Here is a 16,595-nt window from a genome sequence, read left to right on the forward strand (position 1 = left end):
GTGAAACACCTGTCCAATTGTCGCAGAAGCATAACAGAACAACAAATGCAAGGTAAAGGAATAATGGTTTAATTTATATGATGATACTATAAGCCAAGAAAAAAAAAAAAAGGAGACAAGCTTCAGTTCCAGATATTTATTTTAATGTGCACTAGTGAGATAAAGGTTTCACAGCGCTTCACATTCAGAACAACAAAAAAACATATTATAAAGTAACTGAACACTTAGCCGGTAACAACCCTTTCTCGTGATTTTCACTCGGTCTAATTTCAAGGAGTTCAACAGACTGGCAGAAGCTTCAACCTCCCAGTTCAGCACAATAAGAAAAGGACTAATGAATATGCTACTTACCAGTATGCATCTGTTCTTGGCATGTAGGGCTGCTAACATTCATATCTTAGCATTAGATCGCCGCCTAGTGTTGGGCTCGGATGATCGCACATTGTTGTCCTGGAAGAGTCTTCGAAGTATCCTGAGATAGGTGGCTCCTCCCCTGGACTACAGTGCGCATGGGCATCGGCTCCATCCCCAGATTGTTTTTCGCCATTGTGGCAGAAGATGGAGTGAAAAGTGTAAAGGATGTCCATGCTAGTGATTGAATACAATAGTATATCTGCAGCTGCGACAGGCACCGGGGAGGAGGGTGGGCGATATGAATGTTAGCAGCCCTACATGCCAAGAACAGATGCATACTGGTAAGTAGCATATTCAGTTCGAGGCATGTGGGCTGCTAAATTCATATCTTAGCATAGAATACATAGCAGTCCCTCCATCAGCGGCGGTTGCCCGTGCCAGCTGCAGAAACCTGAAAAAGTGTCTTCAGAACAGCCTGTCCTACAGCAGCTTGCTGCTTGGAATGCACATCAACACAGTAGTGTTTTGTAAAGGTATGTGGTGTAACCCACGTGGCTGCTCTGCAAATATCCTCTAAAGGAATGTTCCCTAGGAAAGCCATGGATGCCCCCAGTTTGCGTGTGGAGTGCGCTCTGGGGGGTATTGTTAAAGTGCGCTTGGCTTTTTGATAACATATCTGGATGCACTTAACAATCCATCTGGCTATCCCTGATTTGGAAATCGGGTTGCCTTTGTGTTGTGGTGCGAAGGCAACAAAGAGTTGTTTTGTTTTTCTAAAGGGTTGTGTTCTGTCTATGTAGTACATCAACGCCCTCCGTACATCTAAGGTATGGAGCATTCTTTCCGCCACCGTTTGCGGGTTTTGAAAGAATGCTGGTAAGTCAATAGTTTGGTTTAGATGAAACTGTGACACCACCTTCGGAAGGAACTTGGGGTTAGTGCGTAGCACTACCCTATTTGGATGAATTTGAATGAATGGCTCTTGGATTGTGAGCGCCTGCAGCTCACTGACACGCCTTAGAGACGTAATAGCTACAAGGAAAGCTACTTTCCACGTAAGGAACTGGAGTTCACACGAGTGCAGTGGCTCAAATGGCGGTCCCATCAGTCTGGTGAGAACGACATTGAGGTTCCACACCGGAGCTGGCGGTGTTCTTGGGGGAATGACTCGTTTCAGACCTTCAAGGAAGGCTTTAATGGCGGGCACTCTGAAGACAGAGAGGTGCTGCCTGTTCTGGAGATAAGCCGCTATGGCGGATAGATGTATCCGAATGGAAGTGTACGCTAGATTGCACTTGTAAAGATGCAACAGATAGCAGATGATGTTGGGGATAGATGCATCTAGCGGGTTGATGTCATTGGCTGTACAGTAAATGACAAAACGCTTCCACTTTGCAGCATAGCATGCTCTAGTAGTTGGTTTCCTCGCCTCCTTGATGATGTTCATGCACTCCGGAGGTAGGTTAAGGTATCCAAACTCTAGGACTTCAGGAGCCAGATCGCTAGGTTGAGCTGTTGCGGATCTGGATGCTGAATGTCTCCATGGTTCTGCGTCAAAAGACTGGGCGTGAGGCGCAGTCTTTGATGCGGCACCACTGAGAGTTCGAGGAACGTGGTGTACCAAGCCTGGCGTGCCCACGTTGGAGCAACTAGGATGAGAGTCATCTCGTGCTGCCTTAGCTTTCTTGCGACCAGCGGTATTAGAGGGGCTGGCGGAAAAGCATACGCAAATTTGCCTGACCAGTTCATCCATATCGCATTCCCCTGCGACTGTGGGTGAGGGAACCTGGCGGCAAAGAGTTGGCATTTTGCGTTCTCTTTTGTGGCAAACAGGTCTATCTCCGGATGACCCCACTGCCGGAAGTACGGGTGGAGGACAGATGGGTGTAACTCCCACTCGTGCATTTGATGGCTGTACCTGCTGAGCAGATCCGCCATCTGATTGTCCTTTCCTGGGAGGTGTTCTGCCATGAGGAAAATGTTCCTCTGAATGGCCCACTTCCACATGCTCTGAGCCAGATGAGACAGCTGTGGCGAGTGGGTGCCTCCCTGCTTTTGAATGTAGTACATCGCGGTCATGTTGTCCGTCCGGACTAGCACGACTTTGTTGCACAGATGTACAATGAAGGACTTGAGCGCCATGAAGATTGCCATCAGTTCCAGATAGTTGATGTGCATCTTCTGTTGCTGCGTCGTCCATAGTCCCTGCACTGTGTAAGTGAGCACATGAGCTCCCCATCCCTGGAGAGATGCGTCCGTTGTCAGGACAATCTGCGGCACAGGCTCTTGGAACAGTCGGCCCTTGCAAAGGTTGTGTGGAGTCCACCAATGCAGAGAGTCGTATGCCCGACTGGTAACCAACACTAGGTCTGTCAATTGCCCACGAGCCTGTGTCCACTGATTCGCTAAGCACTCCTGGAGCGGGCGCATATGTAGCCGTGCGTGAGGGACTATGAAGATGCAGGAGGCCATCATGCCTATCAACTGCATGAACACTCTCGCTGGAAGCGAGTGTTGTGGCCTGAACTTTTGGATCAGAGCCTGCATGCTGTCTATCCTGACTTGGTTTGGCTGAGCCATGGCCGTCAGGGTGTTGATCGTTGCACCTAGGAACTGCCGGACATGTGCCGGCTGAAGATGCGATTTTGGGTGGTTCAGGGAGAAACCCAGATCGTGAAGAAGGTGAATTGTAGTCGACATGTCTGCGGCGCACTGTTGCTCTGACTTGGCTTGCACGAGCCAGTCGTCTAGGTAGGGGTAGACATGGATGTTCTGCCTCCTGAGGTGCGCCGCTACTGTCGCCAGACACTTGGTGAACACCCTCGGGGCTGTTGTGACTCCGAAGGGTAGGACTTTGAACTGGTAGTGCCTGCCTTGAATAGTGAACCTGAGGTATTTCCTGTGTGACGGGTGTAGTGGAATGTGGAAATAAGCATCCTTGAGATCTAAGGTTGCTAAGAAGTCTCCCTGGTTTAGCAAGGGAAGAATCTGTTGTAGTGTAAGCATGTGGAAATGTTCTGATAGTATGTACAGGTTGAGGGGACGTAGATCTAGAATGGGCCTGAGAGATCCGTCCTTCTTTGGAATAAGGAAGTACAGGGAATATACCCCCGTGCCTTCCTCCCCCACCGGCACAAGCTCGATTGCTCCCTTTTGCAGCATCACCACTACTTCCTGCTGCAATAAGAGCAAGTGCTCTGCGGACATAGGCCTTTGCCTTGGCGGGATGTTGGGTGGAGTGGACTTCAACTCTAGGCAATAACCATACTGGACTAGTTGTCGCACCCACCTGTCTGTGGTGATGTTTCTCCAGACGGGCAGGAACTGCTGCAGTCTCCCCCCGACAGGTGTTAGGTGGTCGGGGGGCAGTGACAGAGAGTCACTGTTTGCTTGGAGTAGAGGAGCGGGAGCTGTTGTTTCCTCTGCCGCGACCTCTGTTGCTGTTATTTCTGTAACCTCCCTTGTTCTGTTTTGTGAACGAGGATTGTGCTCCACCTTTTGAGAACTGGGATTGTTGACCCATTTGTCCTCTGGTGACTCCACGTGCACCTGAGCGACGAAAATTGCTGCCACGAAACTGTTGTGACTGTAGGGCCCCCATAGACTTAGCAGTTTCTGTGTCTTTCTTGATTTTCTCTAGGGTGGTGTCAACATCCGGACCAAACAGACTATCAGGATTGACTGGCTGATTAAGAATTGTTGTCTGAATATCCGGTTTAAACCCTGAGATGCGGAGCCACGCTTGTCGTCTCAGCATAACGCTAGTGTTGATAGCTCTAGCAGCTGTGTCCGCAGCGTCAAGTGCACACTTGATGGCTGCGTTTGAGATTAGCTTTCCTTCCTCAATAAGCAGTTTGGTGCCCTCTTGGAACTGTGGAGGCAGGTGTTGTACAATCTGTTCTAGGGTGTCGTAGTGCGCCCTATCGTAACGCGCCAAGAGCGCCTGTGTATTGGCGATGCGCCAAAAGTTTGATGCCTGTGCAGCTACTCTTTTGCCCCCTGCCTCTAGCACTTTGGATTCCTTATCTGGGGGAGGAGCTTCACCCGTAGTCTGGGAGTTGGCACGTTTCCTGGCATTGGCGACCACAAGAGAGTCCAGTGGCAATTGTCCCCGAATGTATGCGGGGTCTGCAGGTGCAGGTCTGTACTTTTTTTCAATGCGAGGGTTGACCACTCTCGCTCTTGTAGGCTCCTTAAATATGTCCCCAGCATGCTTGAGGACTCCTTTAAGCATAGGCAGTGTCTTTACTGTCCTTTCAGAGACTGAAAAAGTGTCGAAAAGGAAGTCTTCCTCAACCGGGTCGGCATGCATGTCCACATCATGATTGGCTGCCGCCCTTTCGAGTAGTGCATGAAAACCTGCTGAATCCTCAGTCGGGGATGCCCGTGCATTAAAAAGCTGCGGGTCCTGCCCCGCACCTTGGGTGTTCTGGTCACCAGTGTCATCATATGAATCCGGTTGTGCATCAGGTTCATTGATTGGGAAATTGTACTGCTCGTCCTCATCATACCCCTCACCCGCAGAGTGTTCTGGGGAGGGAGTAGGGCTCCTTCTCGGAGGAGGCTGGATTGGTTCCGTGAGGCCTGAGGCGTCAAGGGGCACCCTCTTCTTCTTTAGTGGGATGACATAGGGGTCCACTGGCTCCGAAGTGATTTTCCTCTTATAGAGGGTCAGTTTGCCTGTGTCAGCGTCGATGAAATGCTCTGAATCGTCCTCGGATTCGAGTACCTGACGTGGAAGTGGGCCAGTCGGTGAAGAAATCACCTGTTTCAGTGCCGATTTGGTTGAAAATGCTTTCGGCGCCTCCTTCGGCGGCAAAATAAAGAGAAGTTTCCCAGATGGCTTCGCTGGAGTGTCCTTTCGCGGCTGCGGCGATGGTATCGGAGCCGACGGGGCAAAGGCCTTCTCCCTGATTCTTTTCAGTGATTCGGCTATGGGGGACGCCTCACTCACAGTTTGTGTCGGCGCTGACGAGGATGGTCTGATTTTTCCCTCGGATCCGACGTCCTTGTGGGCCTTGTGCGCTTTGGGCGCGGATCCTGTCTTTACCGCCTCCGCTTCCTGTGTTCGGGGCACAGACTTCTTTCCGTGTGCCGGCGTAGCCTCCTTGGAGCCGACTTTGGCGGGCTTGGACGGCGTCGTAGCCGCTGACCCGTGCCGACCATCTTTCTTGGAGGACCCCTCCTCTGGCGTCGGTTTCGATTTCGCAGCATCGGAATCGACGGACTTCTTCGACTTTTGCGGACCGGAGGTCGACGGAGTCGATGGGGTAGCGGGCACCGTCGTTTTCACCGGCACGGCAGCCATCTTAGGGACACTCGAGTCCTTAAGTTTCGGTTTCGTTTTCGGGTCGGCCATTTTAGGTGTAGTCGATCCCGATGGTTTCGGTTTCGAAACAGTCTGCTCAGCAAGTAAGTCCGTGGCCGGGCCCGAAGGCGGGGCTGTGGCTTGCGGCAACGGGTCTTGGGTAAGGCCGACAGGCGATCCCGTGTCCCGGTCGGTATCCTCGTAACCTTCGGGGCAGAGCTCGTCCCCCGAGCTGTCTGCCGCGGCCCCATAAATCTCATCGTCGTCTCCTACCTCGTCGACGTATTCAAGGCCTTGACCCGCGACTCCGTCGTCGTCTCCCGGATCCGCCTCGACCTCCGTCTCGGGTGGGGAGATTTGGAGATGATGACCCTGGTCCTCTTCGTCTTGGTCGCCGAAGATGTTCTCCGGATCCGGGGCCGCTTGTTTAGCTTCCATGCGCATCGCGCGCCGAAGCTTGAGAGTCTTCTTTGAGCGGAACTGTGCACACAACTTGCACTTGCCGTCGTCGTGGTCAGGCGAAAGGCATTTGTTACACACGGGGTGTAGATCGATGTGTGGGTACTTGGACCCACAGAGCGGGCAGTACTTAAACGGGCTCCGCTCCATGTCCGAAAAGGTTTGCAGTCGTGTCGCGATGAGAAGGCCTCAAAGTTCCGAGAGCGAAGAAAACTCCGCTTATTCCGGCTCCAAGAGACGGAAGACTTGAGACCGTGCGCAGACAATACCGAAGCAAGAAAATCGAGGCCTTTTGGCCGCTAAAAGTTAGTTTTTCTTGGTTCCGACAGTAAGACGTCGAGACCACATCCGAACCCAATGGCGGAAAAAAACAATCTGGGGATGGAGCCGATGCCCATGCGCACTGTAGTCCAGGGGAGGAGCCACCTATCTCAGGATACTTCGAAGACTCTTCCAGGACAACAATGTGCGATCATCCGAGCCCAACACTAGGCGGCGATCTAATGCTAAGATATGAATTTAGCAGCCCACATGCCTCGAACACAATGTTTTGCTTGAAAGAGATCTAACAGGGAATGAGAAGGTATATTGGTAGATGTTAGCCATTTATTATTGTTGCTGTATTATTATGGCACTCAAAAAATCTCTTTCCAGGCAATTTTAATTGACCAGGTAGAAGAATAAAATATTTTGTATAAGAATATACCACGTGGTAAAGGGGGTCCGCCAATCTTTCGTTTATTGCTGAATGCTAATTTCACTACTACCAACAGTTTGATGTACGTACCAGCTTCCACTAGTTCTAGGTGCCTTTATCTTACTTTCCTGAACGACTTATCACTGGTAAGCAATCAAATAGTTTTGCTAATACAACTATCTATCTCAGCCTCTCTAAACGGCTTGAATAATCCTTAGCTTTTCCCCTGTCCCACAGTGTTCTTCACCATAGGTTTTACACGTTTTAGTATAACTATCTTTCAGAAATGGATTAGCACTTAATTTGTTCCATTTGTTCTTGCAAAACACCTGCAAGCCACATCATGTTCATTGCCGGTCTTCATTTTAAAGAAAATTATTAAGTGGAACAAGTATCTTCTTCTCTCCCTTTCAAAAGAGAGTGTATACCTTCACTTTCTCCTGTCCCCAATTTACCAAGAAAGTTCTTGGTCTCCTTTCTTCAAGTGTTTGTAATTTTCAGTTCTTTTGTTCTACTCTTCATAATTGCTCTGTTTTGAGAGCTTCTTCTCTGTAGGCTGTGATCAAGATTCATTCTGCTCTAAACGAACACAACAAAATGAAGTGCCTGTAATTAGACCGACTATTTTCACATACCATTCTTACTAGAGCATTCTTTAAAAAGTTGTCCACATTTTCAAATGTATTGCCCTTAAAATTCATGGACAAATGTGGGCTGTTGGTCACATGATCCAAAATTTACATTACCTTGATTTCTTTTACAATTTCCACATTTGTGAGGCTTGTGCACAAAACGTTTTGCAGAATGGATTCTGACATGTTACGAAGTAGCACCTCCTATAGGAAATCTACCATGTAACTTGTGTTTGCTGCACAATTAGTTAGGAAGCTCCAATTAAAATGAGTAAATGATATTGTCCCCATATCTTCAGATCCACTTTGTTAGTTTATGGGTGCTTTCCATTGAACGTTTCTTCAACAGCCACTTCTGGGAAGATGGCCTACATATTATAGCCAGGCTAGCAATTGTAGGTATCAGTACCTATGGTGATAAGTGACCCTGAGCTGTAAAACACATGGACAAGACAACCTCTAGAAGAGCTTTAAGTGGACCAAAACAAAAGGAAACAAATATCCCAAATTTTACACTCACCTGTTAAAGGGCTAGAGGTCAATGGATAGAAATATGATTGGGAAGTGTGGAGGTCACTGATAGTACAGGAATAACTGTACCTTCCGTGCAAAGGAAGGGTTCCAGACATTAACTAACTGTCTCACAGACAAAATATACATTTAAGCATATGCAGCTAAAAGGATGGTTGTAAGGATTACTAACAACTGTTCTAAGCAGTTCTTGCAATCCATCGGAGAATGAGAATTATTCTATGCTGCTTCATTAACAATAAAATAAATACCGTCCAAGGCGCTCAAGCAGAGGAGGGTCACCCAAATATCAGGTGTATGCCCTCATAAAATTGTCGGACTTGGCCAGGGGTCACTCCAGCTCCTGGAAGCTTGGGGAGGGGCGGAGACGGCCCAGGCTAAACCGCAGAGTCAGGCCTTGAATGCAGACGGTCTTGCGCCTCATTGGATGACTTCGACAGTTGGGGTGAAGTCGAAGACCTCTTGACTTCTTGGTTTTTTTGTGCATGTGGGACTTACCCAAATGCCCAGGCAACTTCAAGTGCAACGACAAGCATTTGGGGTGGCTTCACGACCAATCCAAGGACCTTTATCTCAACGGAGATTGAGACTGAAATGGCATCGCAAGTCAAACAGCAACGAGCTTGAGGGAGCGCTCCCTCAAGGCCTTGGGGAGCAGGCGCAGCAATCAGTGCAGGTCGTGGCGCTGTGGTCGTGCTCAGGGCACCAGAAGCAGACAATATCTTGATCCACTGTGACGCCTGGGGATACATTTTAGATAAGGAATCTGCGGCTAGAAGTCTCTATCACAAATTGTACACAGATCTGCCAACGCGCTAGAGGTCAATGGATAGAAAGTGAGGAGGTCACCGACCGAGAAATTATGGCACCCTTCGTACAAGGAAAGAGCTCTCAACCTTAATAAATTGTCTTAAAGGCAAAATATACATTTAAGCATATGCAGCTAAAATGCTGGTTGTAATGATTACTAACGTGAGTTTAGACTGTATATCTAATAAAAAATTTACAACGTTTCCTAAACTGATTTTTGCAATCATCACAGAATGGGAATTATTTCATGCGACTCATTAGCAATAAAGTACTTACCAAAAAATAATCATAATAATAAAATGAGTATCAAAATACGGATTATGATGACAGGTAAAAGGGTTGTGCCTCTCAAACGTGTCTGACTTATGTTTACATTTCATAAGGATGTGTCTCTGGTAACAAACGCTGTCTCCCTCCGCGAATGGGGATTCTCGTAATTAATGTGGATAAAAAACAGCATGAAAAGTGCCACACTGATTGTTTTCAGTGTTCCTGTAATTAAAAGCATCAACCATATATCTTTGTTCGCCATAAGTTGGCAGGGTATGCTCAGACGTGAGATCCTTGCTCACTTTGCCACTGGATTCAAGCAAGCCTGGCTGAAATGCCAGAAACCGGTCCTAGGAAGCTCGTTTCTGGTCCAGGGAAGGCATGGCTTGGCAGTTCGGGCTGGACTGTTCCCATGAGGCACAGGGTCAGACTGATTTGCATAAGGCCATGTCTGAACTGGGGTGGCAGAGTGGGCTAAAGAACGGTGATGGATTAAATCCAGATCTGTTGACTGGGTGGGAGTATTTGATTAGTTGAAATGCTCCGTCCATCACCACCCCCTTTGGTACCGCTTTGTTTGCCATTAGTTGGCAGGGTATGCTCAGACGTGAGTCCCTTGCTCACTTTGCCACTGGATTCAAGCAAGCCTGGCTGAAGACGGCTGAAAGGCCAGAAACCGGTCCTAGGAAGCTTGTTTCCGGTCCAGGGAAGGCATGGCTTGGCAGTTCGGGTTGGACTGTTCCCATGAGGCACAGGGTCAGACTGATTTGCATATGGCCATGTCTGAACTGGGGTGGCAGAGTGGGCTAAAGAACGGTGATGGATTAAACCCAGATCTGTTGACTGGGTGCGAGTGTTTGATTGGTTGAGATGCTCCGTCCATCACCACCCCCTTTTGTACCGCTGAGTTCTTTCTTGGAAGTTCCCTTGAAGCTAGATTCTTCCATCATTAGTGACTGCACGTTCAGGATGCTGCTAAATAGGGCATGGAGGAAAGCATTAAACCAATTAAGACTAAAGGCTTTTGCTGACAACAGCACCAATTGTCACGTCTCTCAACTATAGTAGAGAATGCAAAGGTAAACTGATGTTGATTAAACACATTGTATTTGCATTCACATACCACACAGCAGTTATGTGGATTAGTGGAATAAACATTATGTTTGTACAAAAAACAAACGAAAACTAAATTGCCAACTCATAAAAAAGGTGAAGATTCCCATCGAACAGCAACTTTAACGTGGATAGTGAAACATTTATCAAAGACCACCAGATGTTAGGTTCCAAAGCATGCTAAACACTAAGCAGTCTTTTTACAGGTCTACACATTGTTCCTTACTTGTACAAAGTTTTACTTCGCTCCAAACGTCACCATGGCCCCTTCAGAGTGCTAGGGGAAAATCAAACCGATAAATAGTAGGAAGTGAACGAAAGGAGGTATGGTCCAGCTGGAGGGAAGGGCATTCTTCAATGACTCCCCTTAGTGCAGATTGTTACTCACAAACAAGCAAGCTCAATGACTTATTTTTTTAACAAGTGAAATGGGGTTTCAACATCCAACTACCAAGATGGTGGCGGTGACAAGGCAGCTGGAGACACTAGGACCCAGGAGAGAGGTGTGACGTGTGCAGCCTCCCAGAGGAATCACAAGGAATTTCAACCTTCTCTTGGTTTTCCTTCCAGGAAAGGTGCCAATGAACAGTGGAAGGAACAGGACAGTTCTATTAAGAACGGACTCCCTTTTCAGACCCTCAACTGGATTGGAAGAGTGCTGTTGCTTTTTAGAAATTTGACGTGGGAAGGGGCTGATTGTGAACCCCTTGGAGAAGTTTTTCATTTTTACAATTACCTTGGGTATCAGGGAATTGATGGAAAGGTGTAAGCATACATCCTGTACCAAAGGAGCATACACACATGCATTTGTTTGTGGTTGCCCATTGTTGAAAAGCAGAAATTCTTGCTGCGGTCTGTGAAATATTGGATTTAGCCTGGTATCCTTCAGCTCCCACTCACGACAGTCTTCTAATGTTCTGCTGAGGAAACCTGCCTGGTAGTTTATGTTACTGGGAACATGTTCAGCTGCCTGCGGGACTCGTAGTGAATCACCCACTGCTATAGTTTTTGGGCTTCTTCTGACAGGATCTGGGAGCATGTTCCCCCTGTTCACACCAACACCTTTTTGGATTTGATTTAGTTATATGAATACTATATTAGAGACGTCCATAATCGAATCCATTAGCACAGCGGAGGCTTTTTCTCCTTCGAGCAGGATAGACTTAACCTCTTATTGTTTGTCTGCTGGCAGGAGAACTAAAAATGTAGCTATAATGGAACACCTCTGCCAGTCAAACGTTCCCACAATCGCCATGGATTTAGCTACTCTTAGTGCTGCCACAGAGAAGAATCTTTTCTCGGTCATATACATTCTGTGACCTTCTCAATATGTTGGCACTGTGCAAGGTGCCTTCAGGTTCCTGGTTTTTCTGAGAGTGTCCTGCATAATTACAGAGAGACCAAAAACACATACCAGCAAATGCTCCAGGATCTTATATTCCTCATCTATCTACAGTATTTCTACAGCTACGGTAGATGGGGTTGGCATATGTTTCTTGCACTCCTGCCAAAAATTACCCACCAGTGAAATTGATTTGACTGACCTCTTTACTGGTTCTTTCAAGTCATACAGGAAACAGTCAGTTACCTTTACCAATACTGCAAGGTCGAATCTTTTTGCTGCTCTTGACCCATGAATGGGGAATCTACTGGTGGTGTTGGTGGGTTTGTAACTGGCAAAACAGTCATCCTACTCATCACCTTTCAGCTGACCTGATAAGAGGCAATTCTCCTTATTCTACAGCGGTATACTGACCATCACCTGAGGTGTCCAACTGGATAGGATATTGAGGAACATCCAGGAACTGTTGAACAAGTTGTGGATCTTGAAGTGGTCGTTATTCTCCCTCCTGAACTGTTTGTAGTGCAGGTAATAAAGATCTAGCCACTTGTTGCGGAACAGTTGATACTGCCTGCTTAGAAGTGGTTGGGAACCGTGTATAATAGTCTTCATCGTGAGCCTGAGGTCAGTGATTAGATCCGCACATGCATCATGGGTCTCCTGCTGAAAATGGTCTTATGCCAAATCGTATGCGTCATAATGCCAGTCATAGTACTGTTATTCTTCCCAATGTTGGGAGAAAATAACGTGAATGGTTTGATTTAGGTGGTTGTTGGTGCTGTGGTGAATATTCCGGTCCCTTTTTCATCTCCTGGCACTTTATGTGGCTCTGTCTAGGAGTATATGCTGCACCTAAGGGATCATTTAGATCCAATTAGTCTTCCTCTGCTTCTGAGTCCACTAATTTTGCTGGAGGGTGAGGTGATACTTTGCTTGGGGACGTATGCTCTGGCCGTAATGGAGTACTAGCTTGCATTACAAATGACATGGGGGTTGACGCAAATGGGCCGTGGACTGGGCCATAAATGGTAGTTTTGTCAGAGGACGTCATAAGTGTTTTATCAGTCATCGATGGGAGGCTTGTCAACGGTTTCACCGCCGTTGAATCCACCTCCGGTCCATGGTTTGTTGCCTTGTCGGTCGCTGACGTGGAGGCCCAGACACGAGTCATCAACAAAATCTCCAGACTTAATTGTTAGTAGGTCTGTCAATGGAGGGATTATCTTTCTCTTTTTCATTATAGGGGATGATGCTGGAGCCATTAAGGTTAGGGAATGTCTTTTCTTGCCCTCTTTTCCTGGAGAAGACGTGTAAGAAAGTGCCCTCTTTCTACTTGGTTGCCCCCACCTTTTGCTGAACTGCTGATGTACTTTGACTGAGTGTGCATTTAAGACAAACCCCAAATGGCACTCTCTGGCTACAGGTCAGCCCCTGGTAAATGGTACCACAGGCACCCAGGATACTGTGACCAGGGAAGGCCTCTGAGGGCTGCAGCACTTATTGTGCCACCCTTAGAGGCCCTGTACCTTTACACACACACTGCCTTTGCAGGCTGCGTGTTTTGGTGCAGAAGGTGGTGAAGAGTTGACATGGCACACATCCCAGTGTGCCATGCCTACAACCCACTGCCCTGGCATAGATCAGCCACGCCTATAACTGGGTGCACTATACCAGTGGTGAGGGTACAGGTGCAGAGTCTAAGCCAATTCGTAGACATTGCAAGTGCAGTAATGTCATTAAGAGTATATGATGCTGGGAGTATGTCATTACGAACTCCACAGAACCATAATGGCTTTACTGAAAACTGAGACATTTGGTATCAAACTTCTCAGCACATTAAAACCACATTGATGCAAGTGTGGGATTTAATGAAAAATGCACACAGAGGGCATCTTAGAGATGCCCCCTGAAAAATGACCTAACACTAGTGTCCAGGCTGAGTGGCTGCTCCCCAGCTACAACCACCAGACATGTTTCTGGACACCTGGGTCGAGAGCCTGCTGCTATTGGGGGTCTGAAACAATGCAAATCCTGAGACAAGATGTCAAGCCTCCTCCCCCAGGATGGGCAGGGTACACGAAGGGGAAGCTCAAAAGGCTTGCCGCCTTTGTGAGCTTCCCCAGTCCTTCTGCTGCTTCCAGCAACTGGTCCCCACCGGTTCTGACCCACACTTTCGGTGGGAGAACCGGCGGTAAAACCAAGTGAGGAAGGGAGGTGTGCCCACCTCTGCCAACCCACCCCACAGGTGGGGGGAGGCAAGGTGAAGCACAACTCTCAGTCCCCACCATCTTGCAGATGAGGGGACCCAGCCAACCAGAGTGAAGCATACGGCCCCCTCCCACTGGAGGGTGGCATAATACGGGGTGTACCCACCCCAAGGAAGAGACCCATTGGTCCGAACCTTTACTTACCAGTAACGCCCCTAAATCTAGTATTATGGGGCACCGCCGAACCTTGCCTCCTCAGAAAAACAACAACCAAGATGAAGAGAAGAAGAAGGACCAAACAGCCGCTCTGAAGCTAAGAAGAGGAGGACGCCAACTGACTTTTCCCTAGCCCTACCGGCCTGTCCTCCCCATAAACCTACAAAAGCGAAACTCCGATGTGTCCTGTAGCCAGCAACTTCAAGAACCCAGAGGACCTGCCCTGCCTTCAAAAGAAAAGATTGTCTCCCGTAAACAGCGGATTTCTTCACCCACAGGCTCCTGCTCCGGCCAAATCTGTGAGTCTGCACCACTCTGCACCCATCGCCCACGGCCCGAGTTCGAGTGGCCCAACACAACGAGGAAGTCTCCCTGGCGATTCTGACCCAAGATCTGATAATCTCTGGCCTGCCTCGAATCTCCCATTGAAGCCTGCAGCCTCTTTCTGGAGGATCTCCCCGACCGGAGCTGGTAAGAGAAACCTGGCGACTAAATACACCCCTGCACCCGAAGCCCCCTGGCCTTGGGTGGCACAACCAACGGTGTCCCAGCATCCCAACTTACATCTCCAAACAGTGGTCACCTCCAAAATATCTTTGTCCCCGAGCCTGCAGTCTTTGTTGAAACCGGAGAATTCCCATTGCAATCAAAAGGGCACCCGATGCCAAAACAGCACCCTGCGCCCAGCCGCCACTGCGGGTGTGCTATGGGTGATAACTACGATCCCCCTTTACCCTGAGCCTAACACCAGGAGCTTTGCTCCCACAACCCAGTGGCCTGTTCGTAAGAAACCACCAATGGGAGGCCCTCTATTGCCCATTGAATAACATTGGGCCTCAGCACTCTGCACCCGGCCGCCCTAGTGCTGCTGAGGGTGTAACAAGAGTGCATCCTTGATCCTGGTGGAACCCTTGTTGTAACCCCAGTAACTCAACACCAAAGACCGAGTACTTACCTGGTAACAGTTAACTTAATTACTCTTTACAGAAACCTACTGACTTTTTTTCTGAAAAATGTTTTAAGTGTGGAGTTGATTTGTATGGAAACCGAAAAAATTACAATTGTGCAAAAGTGATTTTACTTACCTTCTCTCTAGGAAATGTCTCAGTGTGATATCAAGGCATATCACACGGAGTAGAAAAGGTAACTTACAAAGTAATCGAAAAAGTAATCTGTACAGTAATTTTAATACCTTGACTTACCTGTATTTCAAACAACTGCATTTGAACTTGCATTCACTTGTAAACACTAAAATTTTGCAAAGCATTTATTTCACTTACCTGTGCCAGGCTTGGCTTAGTTCTAGAAATAAAATAACTTAAAAATATATTCATACAAACAAAATTGGTCTGAGTTCAGTCTTTGAGTGTGTGACATCATTTGCTGATTGAGTGTGCACAACAAATGCTTAACACTACCCTCTGATAAAGCCTTACTGCTCACCCACATTAACACAAATAGAGAGTAAGGTGATATCTACTTTTACCTCTGCCTACCTTTGGGGTTCCACTGGACTCTGTGCACGCTATACCTCCGTTTGGTATAGTATATACAGAGCCAGCTTCCCACAAGACGTACCAGAAGTTTGTTTACTCACATTTTTGTGAATTTATTTCATCAACCTTTACCTGAGAGGAGGGTTTAGAAATCTCTTGATTAGGCTTTCTTTTCGACGCTTTACTCGCATATCTAGAAAGAGCTCGCCTCAGACTCATGCCCTGAAGAGAGATGCTCAGATGTCTTGGTTTTCTGAAGCCACCTAAGCAATCTTTCCTCAGGATCATTAAGGGTTTTTAGCAAAAAGGTTCTGCAAATTTACAGGCTTTGGTCAGGAAAGAGGCAGAATATACATCTCTTGTGAAGGTCTTCTGTGAAGACTCAGTTTGTCACAAAAATCTGAAGGATTTAACATCCCTCATTTAGTTAAGTCTTCTGTTGCCATTTTTCAGAGACAAGAAGTTCATAAAGACACATAATGCCAAAGAAAAAGTTTGAAAGTCGACTCATCTGTCGTTTAAAGTACAGCAAAACCCTTCCATGTGACATGGGGTAGAAATCTGAGGTGTGAACTCCTCTGGGAAAGGGGAGTCACAGTGCACTTCTATCTCACTGGCGAAGTTTGGGCCTAATATAAGGAGGTGGCGGTGCAAATAATGTAAGCACTGCCTATGGCTATCACTGTCGTCAGTGACTAAGCATATCACTGCTGCCAGTGCTTTAAATTGCTATTTTAAGGTTACAGATGACTCCCACTTTGAAAATGGGAAATAATTCAAGCATTTTAATCTATGAAAGATCCAATGCTGTAGAATACGGACCTGCCGGCGAGGATGTTAGTGGGCATTCACATTGGAATGGACTTCCCACTGAACCACAGCCGACCATGACTCAGGACCTGCGTTATGGCTTCAGCAAATACTGGATGCGAGGCTACTCCAAAAGGGGACAGGAGGGTGGACACTGATAGGGAGAATCACCATGGGAGAGCACCATATAATGATCTGTGTTGGGATTTGTGGGGTGTGATTGGTGTGTTTATCCTCAAACTGAGCTACTGATCTCTCACCTGTCCCACCTTTTATTGCTATCCTCACAGCCTTTACATCTTTATTTAGCCAGTACTTGACAGTAAAGTACGGTTCGTCTCTATCTCTTG

At 47.5% G+C, this 16,595-nt stretch overlaps 1 protein-coding gene across 3 annotated transcripts in view; it reads right to left on the minus strand.

The window, feature by feature from the left end:
* Positions 1–16,595, minus strand: part of EXOC3 (exocyst complex component 3) — a 175,298-nt gene that overhangs the window by 94,320 nt on the left and 64,383 nt on the right. The window lies entirely within an intron of this gene.

The sequence above is a fragment of the Lissotriton helveticus genome, chromosome 4_1 (genome assembly GCF_964261635.1).
Source record: "Lissotriton helveticus chromosome 4_1, aLisHel1.1, whole genome shotgun sequence".
Classification (NCBI taxonomy): domain Eukaryota; kingdom Metazoa; phylum Chordata; class Amphibia; order Caudata; family Salamandridae; genus Lissotriton; species Lissotriton helveticus.